Source organism: Palaemon carinicauda, chromosome 3, assembly GCF_036898095.1.
Source record: "Palaemon carinicauda isolate YSFRI2023 chromosome 3, ASM3689809v2, whole genome shotgun sequence".
Taxonomy (NCBI): domain Eukaryota; kingdom Metazoa; phylum Arthropoda; class Malacostraca; order Decapoda; family Palaemonidae; genus Palaemon; species Palaemon carinicauda.
This window is the reverse complement of record NC_090727.1, coordinates 30,486,221-30,500,444: the sequence shown is the minus strand read 5'-3', so window position 1 is coordinate 30,500,444 and position 14,224 is coordinate 30,486,221. Positions and strand designations below refer to the sequence as shown.

Here is a 14,224-nt window from a genome sequence, read left to right as displayed (position 1 = left end):
GGCCCAGTTCCTTGGTCAGATCCATAGTCCATTTGAAAATCTCCAGACAGCGACGACTTGTGGGAGCTCTTAAAAGCCAGTCGTCTGACGGAGCCGGACACAAGATCATGGTACTGCTGCACAGTCTGTGAACTGTCAATCATGGGCAAGCGAGGAAGTACAGTGACAACCCGAATCTGTCTAGACTGTCTGGGTCGTACAGACAAACTCCTTATCGGGTTGCTGAGGTTGCCGCACTGCGTCACAACAAGTCACTTCTGTTGGTTGTTGAACGTCTTCCCCGTGACACATTGACTCCGTAAACAAAAAATCCTCTAACAAGGACTAAGCTTGGACTGCATGTCTTGTAACACAGCTCAAGGTCTATGGGAGCAGGTGTGGTAACAGACGGGATTAGCGACTGAAGTGGAACCATTACCTTCCCTGGAAGCATGTTATGCTTAAATAAAAGTCCATAGGAGGCTATGCAGCTAAAGGCTCCCTCCAAATGACAGAGTCCTCAAGGGAATATCAGAAGGAGGGAGAAAAGAACTTTCTCATCTACAGGGACCATATCCTAGAAAAGCTAAGTTCTCTCAGTGAGGGTTCACTGGTGCAAAAGCAGCAGACTAGAAGGCAACGTTATGAAACTGCTTGACAGTCTAGTGAGTTGGCAACAACCAAAGATGTGTGACTGAGAAGCATGCGGTAAGGAATGCAGAGCATGTTGTATGCAGAGTATGCTGTATGCAGAGCATGCTGTATGTAGAGCATGTTGTATGCAGAGCATGCTGAATGCAGAGCATGCTGTATGCAGAGCATGCTGAATGCAGAGCATGCTGAATGCAGAGCATGCTGTATGCAGAGCATGTTGTATGCAGAGCATGCTGTATGCAGAGCATGCTGTATGTAGAGCATGTTGTATGCAGAGCATGCTGAATGCAGAGCATGCTGTATGCAGAGCATGTAGTATGCAGAGCATGCTGTAAGCAGAGCATGTAAGGTAAGCAGAGCGTGTGCATGGCGTTTAACATTTCTCAGAAATTCCATGACCAGTGCTAGAGTGCTTTATGCATGCTTGCATGGGGTTTTAATATCAACATAATATATACCTTACATTCATAACTCATGATTCATATTTTTGCCATATTTTGCGATATTGTTAAAAATATATTGCCAGGAATACAAATATATTTTTATAAGTAATACAAATAACCTCCATTATCATAAGGTTTGAAAATGGAGGTAAGGTATGCTGAACAGCAGAGTCAGAACGAGCTGGAACAACAATAGTTGTGGTTTCCTCTTCAAGACTCTGTTGAGGGAACACCTGAGGCTCAGTCTGCAAAGGCTGATCAAAGGAAGTAGCAGAAGGTAGGCGCATGGGTGGAGGAGGCTGACTCCTGGCATGAGTGGCTGAACTCAAGGGTTGCGCTTGCTGAGTGGTTGGCGGATGCGCAGTAGCAAGTTCCTGAGGAACGAGTTGAGGTTCCTGCGGTGTGAGCTGAGAGCGAAAAGGTAGTGGCTGCGCAGAACGCAGTAAAAATCTCGCAAGTTGAGGCTCCTGAGGCGCAAGGCTAAGGTGTTGAGGTGCTTGCCTTGAGGAGGGTTGAGCTCGCTGCAGCGAGAGCTGAGGAGACTGACTCATGGACAGGAGAGGTTGTTGTACCTCAACCGAGTGTTGCATCACTGGTGGAGCAGCAAGTGGAGGCGGAGGAAGAGAGGTATAATCCTCCTGATCCCATTATAAAGGTTGCCTTAAGGAAGGCGGAGGCTGAACACCACTGGGAACAGCAAACTCAGAACGTGGCTCAACATCGTACGCCTGGCAGGTGGTACTGCGATCAGGCGGAGCGAGCGCAGGCGGAGCGAGCGCAGGCGGAGGGAGTGTAGGCGGAGGCGGAGGCGCAACACTCTCAGCCCGACACTCACGCATCAAGTCCGAAAGCTGTGCTTGCATGGACTGTAGTAGAGTCCACTTGGGGTCGGCAGAAACTACAGTAGGCTGAGGTAAAGCCTTAACAGTCGAGCTCTGTTGTGGCAGAACCTTACTCCTCTTAGGCGGAGTGCATTCAACTGATGACTGAGGAGAGTCAGAGCTAACCCAATGACTGCATCCGGGTTGTTGAACTCTAACTTCGTACGTCTGGCATAGGTCTGGACTTTACGTTTAAGAGGTCTTGAGACCTGAGACCAGCGTTTTCTCCCCTAAATTTCTTCTGCAGACGAGCAAAATAAGGGCTCAATCGTCTGCGGGTGGGAGTGACGGTCTCGGTAAGACACGCCCACAACCACCGAGGATACTTCTGTGCGCCGATCAAGGCCTGCTGAACCCTTCTGCCCTTCGACATTGCTTCTCCCCTGGGCTTGGGAGCTTGCAAGAGGTCCCGGACTGGGAGGACGACTGGCGCGCACAGAAGTACCCTCACGCACAACACTGACACACTTTGCGCTAATCACTTATCACTTTGATTTTCTGTTTGCACTTATTTCACTGAACTCGAAACTTTAAGTGGTTTGTACCTGAAACACGCAATTCTATCCTTTCTCAAAAGTTAGTAATTGCGAAAACAGAATTACAATGTAACAGAAAAATCTAATGAAAGATAAATAATTCAGTGGCTGGAAAGAGACTAAACACTAGATCACTCTAGAAACGTTTACCTTCTTCCCCTAAAGAGACTAGGGAGAAGAGCAAAAACGATAACAACGTTACTCGCTTGAATGAAACGTTTATCCTCCTCTTTCTCCCTCCGTCTCTATCTCTCTCTCTCTCTCTCTCTCTCTTGACTTAGAACCTGAGAGAAGAGCCCAATCATATATATCGTTAAAACATATTATTGTTAAAGGAAAAAACTGAAATATTTCCCAAAATGAAAAGTTCCTTTATTAGGATTAAAACCATTAAGTTAAGAAAGAATGAACAAAATGCTAGACACGGTTACTCTTACTGCAACGTGAAACCGTGAAAATTCTTTCTCTATCGTAACGATAGAGCGCAAGTTGAACGTTCTGAACGTCAACAACTGCAGAGACAAAACAAAACGTTAGTTCAACTTTGAAAACAGTACGAGACTATCAAAGAAATTCTTTCAAAGACATTAAAATAGCATAATATGTTAACAGGTAAAACCAAAATGACGGGCTCAATGTTAATTAACTTCGGTACCAAGAAAAGACCGCCTACTATTAGGAAGGTCGAATATAAACAAATATAAAAATTAATTTTAATAAGTTTATAATAAAAGGAAGTTAATCGAAGAGGCCTATAAGAGGCGGAGAGATATAAAATAAATCTATAACTCTTGTTAAGCAAAATTAAGAAAGAGAGTCTATACTCTCTTAGACACCAACACTTCCGTCTAAGGGAAGGGTCGGCCATTAAAAAGTGAAAGAGAGTTCATACTCTCTTCGTCACCATAATTAATCAAATTAATTCCAAAAGCTAACTAAGCTAATATAGAAGTTTCCAGTAAAGCGACAGCCGAAATCAAAGAGAAATACTTCACCAAAGTCGTGAAAATACTCCAAGAACATAAGCGTATCCCAGAACGTCTTGCCGGAAGCACGACAGAGGAATAATTGAGGAGGTGTCAACAAGAAGTACTTGAGTACCTGGCCACAGGTGGCGCTGGTAAGTACACCCCCTTCTAGTATTGTGATAGCTGGCGTATCCCTCCATAGAATTCTGTCGGGCAACGGAGTTGACAGCTACATGATTATCGGGTAAGTTTAATATTGAAAAACATATATTATATCATATAATTTTCATCAAATAATTTTTACATTTCCATAAAAAGAAATAGAAAATTCGCCCAAAGATGCCACAATGTTTGTTTGTGAAAATTAGAAATTTAATATTAAAACCAAAAGTTTTGGCTAATATGTTTTCTGATTTATAATACTATTATAATCATATATTGTGTCAGTTCAAATGCCATATAAAAAATAAAGCTATTAATTACCCAGAACTACAAATTCGGGTAGCACAGAAACATTATACCACATGTGCTATGAAGAATGGCAAACATACAAGCATTGTGGTGAAATTAAATTAGAATCAAGTGCCACATAACTGAGAATTATGTAACCTCCTTCTATAGTCCTGATAAAAAAAAAGCCACTACTAATATTCTCATGCCACGTATAAATGAGAGAAAAAAATATCTCAAATAAAATTTTCCATTGACGGCAATACATAAGAGTGAGATTTAATATTGAGATTTCTTGTAAATTTAGTATGACACAAGACCAAAATATTCAGTGAAATTTCAAGTTGAAAATAAAGTAGAAGTTAATTTTACGTATAACTTGATTTTACGCTTTGTTCTTTGTGAAAATTTTCGCACAAAAAAAAAAAAAAAAAAAAAAAAAAAAAAAAAAAAAAAAAAAAAAAAAAAAAAAAATTGACAGTAGCGTTGACGGTAGTTGAGACTTAATCAATACCATACTAAAAGAAAACTGTTATGTTACTGACTACAACATATTTTAGGATTTCTAGAAAACCAAATTAGTTTTGTACATGAATTTTAACAGCTAACTTTAAACGATTAATTAGTCAATATCACGGTCCTTAGAGCATCCCTGTAAACACATCTACACAAGAATTTTGATAGTTATTATTTCGCACACCTAAATCAAGGCGGGATTTTTTTTTTTTTTCTTTTTTGAGTCGTAGATCCTGAATTCCACTTGTACAGAAGAACAGTAGTTTTCTTGTGATTTATAAGCATCACCATTATATTAATCGCCAGTCTTCTGTTTATCTCAAACTAGGGACCAACTTCTCCCTGGAAAAAAAAAAATTTCATTAGTTACTCTTCTCATAATTTAGAAAAAAAGAAATAAGCCTTCATTGACGACCTCATACATATAATAAAATATAATAAAAACTGCTATTAGTAGAAAAAATACATTGTTTTTCATAGTTATTCTTTTATGAAACTCAATAGAAACAAGCAAAAATGCGTTCAAAACATTCAGTTTATATGTATGTTTTAAGGTGTGATCTGAATAAATGATTAGATTTTATATAAAAAAGAACAAATTTAATTCTTGAGCTTATTAGAAAATAGCATTCTTAGATGGAAGCTATTTTTAACAAATGTAAATTAGGGTATTAATTGCCATGCACAAAAATTTCTAGAAATTATAAGAGAAATTTCAAGTGATTTAATTATGAGTAACATTTCTGATATTAGAAAACTCATGGCCTCTCAATAAAGAAGTAATTTATTATTATGAATTAATCAATTATTATATCGCCTATCCTCTTTCTTTAACTGACTAACATGAACTAAAATTTAAATTATGCAAATGATAAATTTCAATATTTAGCCGATTTGTTTATATAACCTTCAAAGTTAAGTACATAATAAAATCAACTTAGGAGTAACTTAAGGTGTGTCCACACGGTCGAACAGTGTCTGTCGGACAAACACTATATCTAAATTGAAAGAGAATGACGTCATAAGCGTTGAAATGAGGAGTGTTGATTTGGTAACAAACAGTGGTACCAGATGAAGTTGACTACCAGGATTTTTACTCCTTTTACCAGACAAAGACCGGAAGAAATGTCCAAAGCTGATGTCTGCTGGCATCTATGTTGTCTATGTCAATGTTATAATCTGTACTAGAGAATCAAGTAGTAGTTATCAGTCTCAAGTACGGAGTATCATAACCACCTTTAGGTTTTGGAATATGAGAAGTGAAATACTAGACTTACAAATAATCAATATTATTCTATTCTTGCGAAAATGTTATGAATTCTAAGGCAAAACTACAACCATAAATTGTTCTTCAAGTATCATACTAAAGGTTTAAGAAATATGGCCCTTATGATTCTAAGTTTAAGTTTTCCAAATCTATGACCCAAGTATACTATCTAATTTTACATTAGCTACTGCAGCAATGATAAGACTTTTGTGATACATTTGTATATCTAGAATGATCAGAGAGTAAACAGACATAACACTAATAATGTATGGTAATGAAAAAAATCTATGGCCATCTCAACCTCCCCCACCCCCTCCCCTTCCCGTCCTCCACACAAATACTTTGAGAACAGTCTCACTTTCAAGAGAATTTCTGCAATACTGAACTTTTTGAGATGGTATATTTTGAGCACTAAACTGTACACTGTATATAAGCTACCTTCCATAAATATTTATTACCTACTCAGTTACCTTACAGAAGCATAAATTTCAAGAAAAAAAAAATGAATAAATAACGAAAAGTTAAACTTATCTTTAAATTGAAGTCAGTTGAATCTTAATTCCTCCATCCCTGTTATCAGCTTGATATAGTAATGATAGATTTAATCTTGTACCATCAACGTTCCTTCAGCTTCCTTCTCCTCCCCACATCATTAAGGGAATCAGCTTGCCCATTAAGAATTATTATTATTTTTTTTTTGTTTACTGGCTTCGGCTTTTGGATTGCAAATATACAGGTGAATAAACGCATCTGGAAGAAAAGTAAAATATATTTACTCCAAATATTCACCTTCAAGTCATAACCTGGTTCTTAATTAATTTGATACAAAGTAACTTTTTAGGATTATTTACTAGAATAACTTTCATACTCAAATTCAATCTTTTAGAGACCAATATAAGACACTTCTGAAACTTGAACTTGACCCTGCTGTGATGTTCTTCAACAAAACCATCTAAAGGAAAAATAGTGCTAATAACGAAAGCTCGTCAAAGAATAAGACAGTCCAACTTGAATAATTATCTGCAACTATACTAGTAGCAATGTATAATACGAGACTGGGGCTGTCATATCAAACCTATTCTTTAAACTATGATATTATGAGCACTATCCTTGATAAGGTTAACAGTGTTGTCATTGCATTCATATATTGCATTTAAAGTATCAAAAAGTGAATAAAATTAAAATAATCTTAATAAAATTTCAGCTAACTATCCTTCAAAAAATTAGAACTCACTACCCTTGAATTCAATTTTTATAAATTAAACTCAAGGGTAGTGAGTTTTAATTTTTTGAAGGATAGTAAATTTAGTAAGACAATTATAGATACAGTCGTCATCTTAGCAACTCTCATACCGTTCCATGGTACAGCCCAAAATGTGAGTTGGTAAACATGGGGTATATATCTTTTAATGTGTACCAACAGGTACACAAAGTGAGTACTGTATCAGTAAGATTTATTGATAGTGGTCAAATGACACGCTGTCAGTGCCAAGGAGGCCATTCAACCCCGAAATTAAACTAGTAGAAATCCCTTGAAATACACTAAGAGGTAAAATTCGATGGATATTGGACAAAAGGTTGTATGAAAGCTGGAACGAAGGCAAGGTAGAGAAAAAGAGTACTTGGGTATGGGCCACAGGAAAAATGTGAAAACCCTTAATTCATACCTTTAATGCACTGCATGAGATATACTGACAGCAACATTCCTCAAAGGAAAGAAACTGAATAATAGGCATATACTATAGTTAAAGAAAGTGATAACGCAGCAGTGATGCAGAGATCTGTCGCACATGCATTCATTTTATGACAGTTTTCCTCAAGGTACCAAGCAGGAAGTTAGCTAAAATTCTAAACTTTTTTATATAGAGACAAGTATACCATTCAAAGGATAGAGATAGGCATTTGTAATTATATACCACTTATGAGTTTGATATACTGAGACCAGCTTCTTTGAGCTACACAGATTTGAAACAGTTTGCAATTTGAATTTCAGCGTCAATAACGGACAGCTTTTCAAATACTAAATTTCAATGGTTTGTTGGGTAATTATAGTGACAACTGAATAACACCAGTATAAATCTTTTCCTTTTGACATTTCTTGAAAGCATAAAGAATATTCAAACATAAATAGAACAAAAAGAATCACAAAATTTCCCTTTCGTGATGAGTTTTGATGCAGAAGGACTTGAAGTCATAAGCTCCTAAGCTAAGGAGTGCTCAGTGGTATCCTTCACTATGAAGATAAGGGGCTTCCTTGAGAAGGAAGATAGAAAATATCTGATCGGGATAATATTCAGTGTATGGTCGCTAGGCAGCTATCGAGGTCACATCGAGCCTCAATATCTTCAATTGACTGCTGAGTAATCAGTGGAATGAGAGGAAGTGAGAAAGAATTTACAGATTTTAGGGATACCGGAAGGTGTTCATGAATGCTACTGGCGGACTGGGACTGAGGAGTAAAATACTGGAAGCTTCTTATTCAACTGAAAGGCGAACAGGATGAGTGATGGTGAAAACCTGAAGTGGGAAGCCTATCCACCATGCAATGATGCATGGATCACAATTTTCTCTCACACCGAGGCCCTTTATCTAGACTGAGTGTGTATACTCGTACAGTCCTACTTCCTGGAAGAACAATACAAACAGCTTTACTGTGTTGCAGCCTTCTCAAATGTATACCTGCTTGTTAAGAGTCTTTGAAACAACCCTCTTTGTTGACCAAAGTCACAAGCGGGAGTATTTCCGTTCAGCAATGCTAACAAGTGCTTTACCAAACCTCTTGGATCTTACAAAGTAACCAAGTATTCACACTATGTTTATTACTGAAAGCTTGAAAAGCAGGTACATTTTTTCCATGAGTCATATCTCTGAGATAGATATGTTACTTAGGTAGGCACCTCATCCCTCAATAGTACATCTGCGGATATATGATTCTCCAAATTAGATGAGTTCCCACAATTAGAATCGTCATGCTGCTACCTGGATAGATCGCCCAGTATTCCTGCTCCAACAAAACCAGAAGGTAATGGATACAATGGGTGCTGACTAGTAACACTTAAGGAGCGATTGGAGCAATCACTAGGGAGCTGTTAATGAGAAAATTACCTATCTGCTAATGAAAGAATTCTCATTCACAATCTACAAAATTGTGCAATAACCATAGTAATTGTAGATTAAGTTTCGAAGATCTTTGCCTTCATAGATTGTAACACTCTCTGAAAAATCCATTATCCCCTCAAGATATTCACCACCAAATCCACGAATGGGATGGGCCAGTCCCCTGTAGAGGAAGAAAGGATTAAAGAGCGTTTGCTAGTCTTCTGTTTGATCTCAATCTCTCAGAGGCTAAATGGCAGCAAATACCTTAACTTTTGTAGAGAGAATGGAAGAGCTTGGCACCATATGGTACATAGCAGTCACGTTGATGAGGATCCTTGCCAATAACCATGCAAGCACAATATGGGATCTCGGTCTTTATAAAAGTGCTGAGATTGTATCTGAGAGGTTATATGTTCCAATCCCTATTGCAGAAAAGAGTTGGAAGACCTTGGTGTCTGGTAAAATCTCAGAGCATGGGAAGATATCATATCATGTATTTGTCTCTAAGCATATGATTATCTGGAGTAGTAAAACAGTTTTTACACATCAGATATCTCAAATGATGAAAGATAACAGTGAATTGGAAGATCTCTGGGCTGGAAGCACTGGGAAGGAACCAATGATAGGCGACAGGTGTACTAGTTCCTGGTGAACCAAAATTAACAATCACCTGAAGAAATAGCATAAGTTCTAAGCGTGTTCTTCCTGATTGCATAGTTCCCCCTCATATGGTTCTGATGGCATGGTTCCCGATTGGCTGGTTCTTGATCGTATTTGTTTTTTCATCTCACCTTGCAGCTAATCCTGTTGGAAACGACTACTCTACAGAACAAGTGCAAGGAATCCTGTCTTGAGAGGAAAAGATCACAATCAGAGTGTTCCTGTGAGGGCAAAACATGAAGGAAAGACCATAAAGGGAATATCTCATATCATGTACGGGCAATAGGAATAGTCATAGGTTTCTCTTTCACCAGTATCGTATTTTGGAAAACCTGGAATGAAGCAGAATTCAGATGTTCTGTAACCCAAAAGTCACTGAAGGACATGTTCTGTAACCCAAAAGTCACTGAAGGACTTGTTCTGTAACCAGAAAGTTACTGAAGGACAGGTACAAGAGATACAATAGATAGGTGTCTGATTATGTGGTGTCTGACAAGTGTATAGAAGACCAATACCATAGTGACTGGGCATACAAAGACTGCTCAAGCATTGATGGAGAGTAGAAACCTGCGCTGATATGGAAGGCACAGATTGTAAAAATTGTGCATTGATGATCGTGTTTGTGGTGATCGTATTGTCAGATTGGTAAGCTGAGACAGTGTGGTTTGGTGATGTCATTAAATTCATAGTAATTGTTCCGTTGTGTACTCCACCGTGCTCCTTCTGCAAGGTTGTCATTTGTGTAGCACTCTAAAGAAGGAAGGGACAAAGGCAGCACCTATCATCCTGGAGGAGAGGGCTTGTGTTTGGTCTCGTATGAGACAAATTGGTAATAGCAGGCACCAGGTAAGAATTATTGGAGTGGAATACTCCGCTTATTTTATCAAGGCCATTGCCTGACTCCCCCTTACTGGGAGGACGGGATGTAACAAATTAATTTCATATTTTAGGCTACACAAGGGATATGGCTTTTACCTGCAGATGGAGGTGGCCAGCTTGCAGAGTTTCACATGGTGCTGTGCCCCAAGAGATGGGAAGATGATGGAAAAAGAGACCAGTTACTCTACCCTCATCCCAGATTAATCCCGGGTAACGTCTTCCTTCGACCAACTACTATTTGTTGTGCAAGGGAGCTGAGGCATCTTAAACTAGATCATGTGCAGCCACCACATGACCTATGGGGAAGGCATTTTGGTTGCTTCCAAAAACCTGCTTGAAATACTTGGACCACAGTAGTTTTTTTAATGCTAGGAACGTATTTATGACTCTGATATCATGAGCTTTGAATCTACAATCTTGTGGAGGAGAGTCTGGATTCAAGGCCCAAACTATGACCTGTCAAATCCAAGAAGAGACTGTATTCTAGGTGACCATCCTCTTGACCCTGCCTGTGCTTACAAAAAGCTTGTTTACATGCGGGTGACCACTTGCAGATCGTTTAAGATAATGCATCAGTGCTCTTAAGTGTATAATAACAATTGATCTAGGTTAAAGGATAAAGTACGAAGACACTCAATCCGGAAAAACCAGAACCTTTGGGTCTGCTACAGCCAGAGTCTGAGTCTTAGCAATGGACTTAATGAAGAAGTTGAGTGTCACCTGACCTCCATTCCCTGGCTGGAATATATCGTAGAAGAGACCAGGTCCTCCGTAGGCTCTTAGAGCAGAGTCCAAAGCGAAAGGGGACAAAAGCCCTCTTATGCATCAAGATATGAGCTGAGGATCGACTAGCGATACGATGCACTCCTTTCTGAGATCGTGGGACAAGATCTGCGCTCCGAGGTGGTGGTCTAACTTTCGATTGCTGACCAGTGAGATTAACACTTTATATGAGGAGAGAGAGTTTTGTCAAGGAAAAATTGACTCCGTTTAAATGAAAGACAAGGCTCAAAGCCAAACAGTATTCTGTCAAAGTCGAGACCAACCATGGTTTTTCCTCCTCAAGGTACAGCAAGCTTTGCTGTCCTGGAAAGAGAGATAGCAAGCAGTGTAAGGCTTCTTTTTACGACCTCAACCTTAGCAGATAGACCATTTCACCTATTAGGAAGTGAACAACAAGCTATAGAAGTATCCAGGCATCCTTATTTTTTGTTATTGCTTCAAAAAGGCCTCTCAGAGAGATGTACAATACCCTCCAGGTAAGAATTCATAGGGACACAACTGACTATGGTGAATTTCTGAGTAAAGTTGAATGAGGGGTTCGGAAAAGGGAGAACAGTTCTATCAATATCTCTGCAGACAGGAATAGAAGGTCTGAGTGCTATTCAGATTGCTACCACTGGGAATCTATCAGGTTCATTGACCAATCTGTTAATGCCCTTCTCAAGAATGAGTCTCTTTATCAGACAGAAGGGTGTCCCCTGAATGTCGGAAGACCTCTAATAGAGGTGCCTGGTTACCTTGTACTGGTTAACAGTACTCCAAAAACTTGCATGCATGATATGTCCTAGCCCGACATCTCATCAGCAACTCCCCCCAAGTCAAGAATTACATGTCCAATTGAGGGAGAAGAAGGTCCCTCAAAGCCCACGATTAGAGTCCTGCTCTGGTTAACTCCTAGAAAGTTTTCCCTGCCTACACTGAATCAGGTAGCAGAGAGCAATTGAGTTATCTCACATCTAATTCCATCTTCTAACTAGAGGGGATCTCAGTAGAGAGCATGTGTGTGTGTGTGTCTGTGTATGCGCGTGTGTGTGTGTCTATTGCGAAAATACTTAATTGCAGTTAATATTTTCGGCCTAATGGTGACACAATGTCCCTGAGTGTTAAGGTCTATTTTCTTGCATGTACGGTGCCGCTTTATGTTCGTTTTTTATTTTCACGTATTTGTCTCCGAATCTCAATAACATACCGGTACATCATTGGTAGTTCAATTTCGTGGAAACAATTTAGTTTCCGGTTAAATGTGATAATAGATATGATTGAGTAAGAGCTTTCTTTATTTATAAAGAAAAAACCTCTGCGTATCATAAAAAGACTAAATAGATGTACATTTCCAATTATTGTCTGAGACCAAGTTGTCTGAATATGTTTTGCAACTATTATTTCAGAATAAGATTAATTTATATTTAACTTAGATTTAGCATATTAGAAGCATCATCTCATTCGATGGTTAGCACGCAGATATGCTCAATCAGTTCCTACCTGTTTTTTACTGAAAATTTAAAAGTCCGTGCAATGTAGATGCAAATGGTGAAAATATATTAAATGAAAATGGTAAGATTATAATCTCATTTACAAGGACATGTAATATCTCATTCTAAACAAAATCGAAATATAGTTCTGTATACTCGTTATTTCACTTGACCTTTTCATAAAATTTCTTTTCAGATCATAAGGTTACTTTTAGGGAATAGATTAGAAACAAAGATCAGAGCTTAACCCCCCCCCCCTCTCTCTCTCTCTCTCTCTCTCTCTCTCTCTCTCTCTCTCTCATGTTCTTTATTTTAAGCTTCTAATCCTTAGAAACTGTTTATTATTTATCAAAATGGAATGAATTGATACCTTCTAATTGCAATCCCAGTTTATAGTAATAAATCAAGCAATTTTTTAACTGTACTAAACTGAATCCAAATGAACAATAAAATGTACTGTATATGGAAATTTACCCAATATACAGTGTTTGTTTGCATTCACGTGTCAATATATACTGTATGTATATATATATATATATATATATATATGTCTATATATATATATATATATATGTGTGTGTGTGTGTATGTGTGTGTGTGTGTGTATGTGTGTGTGTGTGTGATTGTATGTATTTAAACTTAAATGTTTGTAAGTGTGTGTATGTGTATGTACATTCAGGTGTTTTGTACTTAGAACTGAAATCAATGCCAAGTAACAAACTACCAATTAGCTACGATGGTGAAGATGGGTTGATTTCAATTCTAAGTACAAAACACCTGAATTCAACAGGTATAAGTACACAAGAATTGTCATTGACTTTTATCTTTCTTTGTGGCCAAGTGGTTTCGTCACTGTCTATACAAGCTTGCCGACCAGGGTTCGATTCCCGGCTGGAGTACAGAAGAATTGTCATTGACTTTTATCTTTCTTTGTGGCCAAGTGGTTTAGTCACTGTCTATACAAGTTTGCCGACCAGGGTTCGATTACCGGCCGGTCACAAGCTCTTGTCTTTGTGTGATTTCGCCTGGGCTCTGATCCCGAGGTCGTTAAGAGAATCCAGACATTTATTTATCAAAAATTTATATGGCTTATTTGAATATGAAAAACACGTGTAAATGTGCAAAATTTATCATTAATCGAATGCCAAGTAACAAAATACCAATTAGCTACGATGGTGAAGATGGGTTGATTTCAATTCTAAGTACAAAACACCTGAATTCGACAGATCTAAGTACAGAAGAATTGTCATTGACTTTTATCTTTCTTCGTGGCCAAGTGGTTTAGTCACTGTCTATACAAGCTTGCCGGCCAGGGTTCGTTTCCCGGCTGGTCAAAAGCTTTTGTCTTTGTGTGATTTCGCCTGGGGCTCTGATCCCGAGGTCGTTAAGAGAATCCAGACATTAATGTATCAAAAATTTATATGGCTTATTTGAATATGAAAAACACGTCTAAATGTGCAAAATTTATCATTAATCGAATGCCAAGTAACAAACTACCAATTAGCTACGATGGTGAAGATGGGTTGATTTCAATTCTAAGTACAAAACACCTGAATTCGACAGGTATAAATACACAAGAATTGTCATTGACTTTCATCTTTCTTCGTGGCCAAGTGGTTTAGTCACTGTCTATACAA

At 38.4% G+C, this 14,224-nt stretch overlaps 1 long non-coding RNA gene across 1 annotated transcript in view; it reads right to left on the bottom strand.

Moving 5' to 3' along the window:
* Nucleotides 1–3,782: 3,782 nt before the first annotated feature.
* Nucleotides 3,783–14,224, bottom strand: part of LOC137638235 (uncharacterized) — a 233,871-nt gene continuing 223,429 nt past the window's right edge. The window contains exon 3 of the long non-coding RNA XR_011043939.1: nucleotides 3,783–6,444. This is a non-coding gene — a long non-coding RNA (uncharacterized lncRNA). The remainder of the gene's footprint in view (nucleotides 6,445–14,224) is intronic.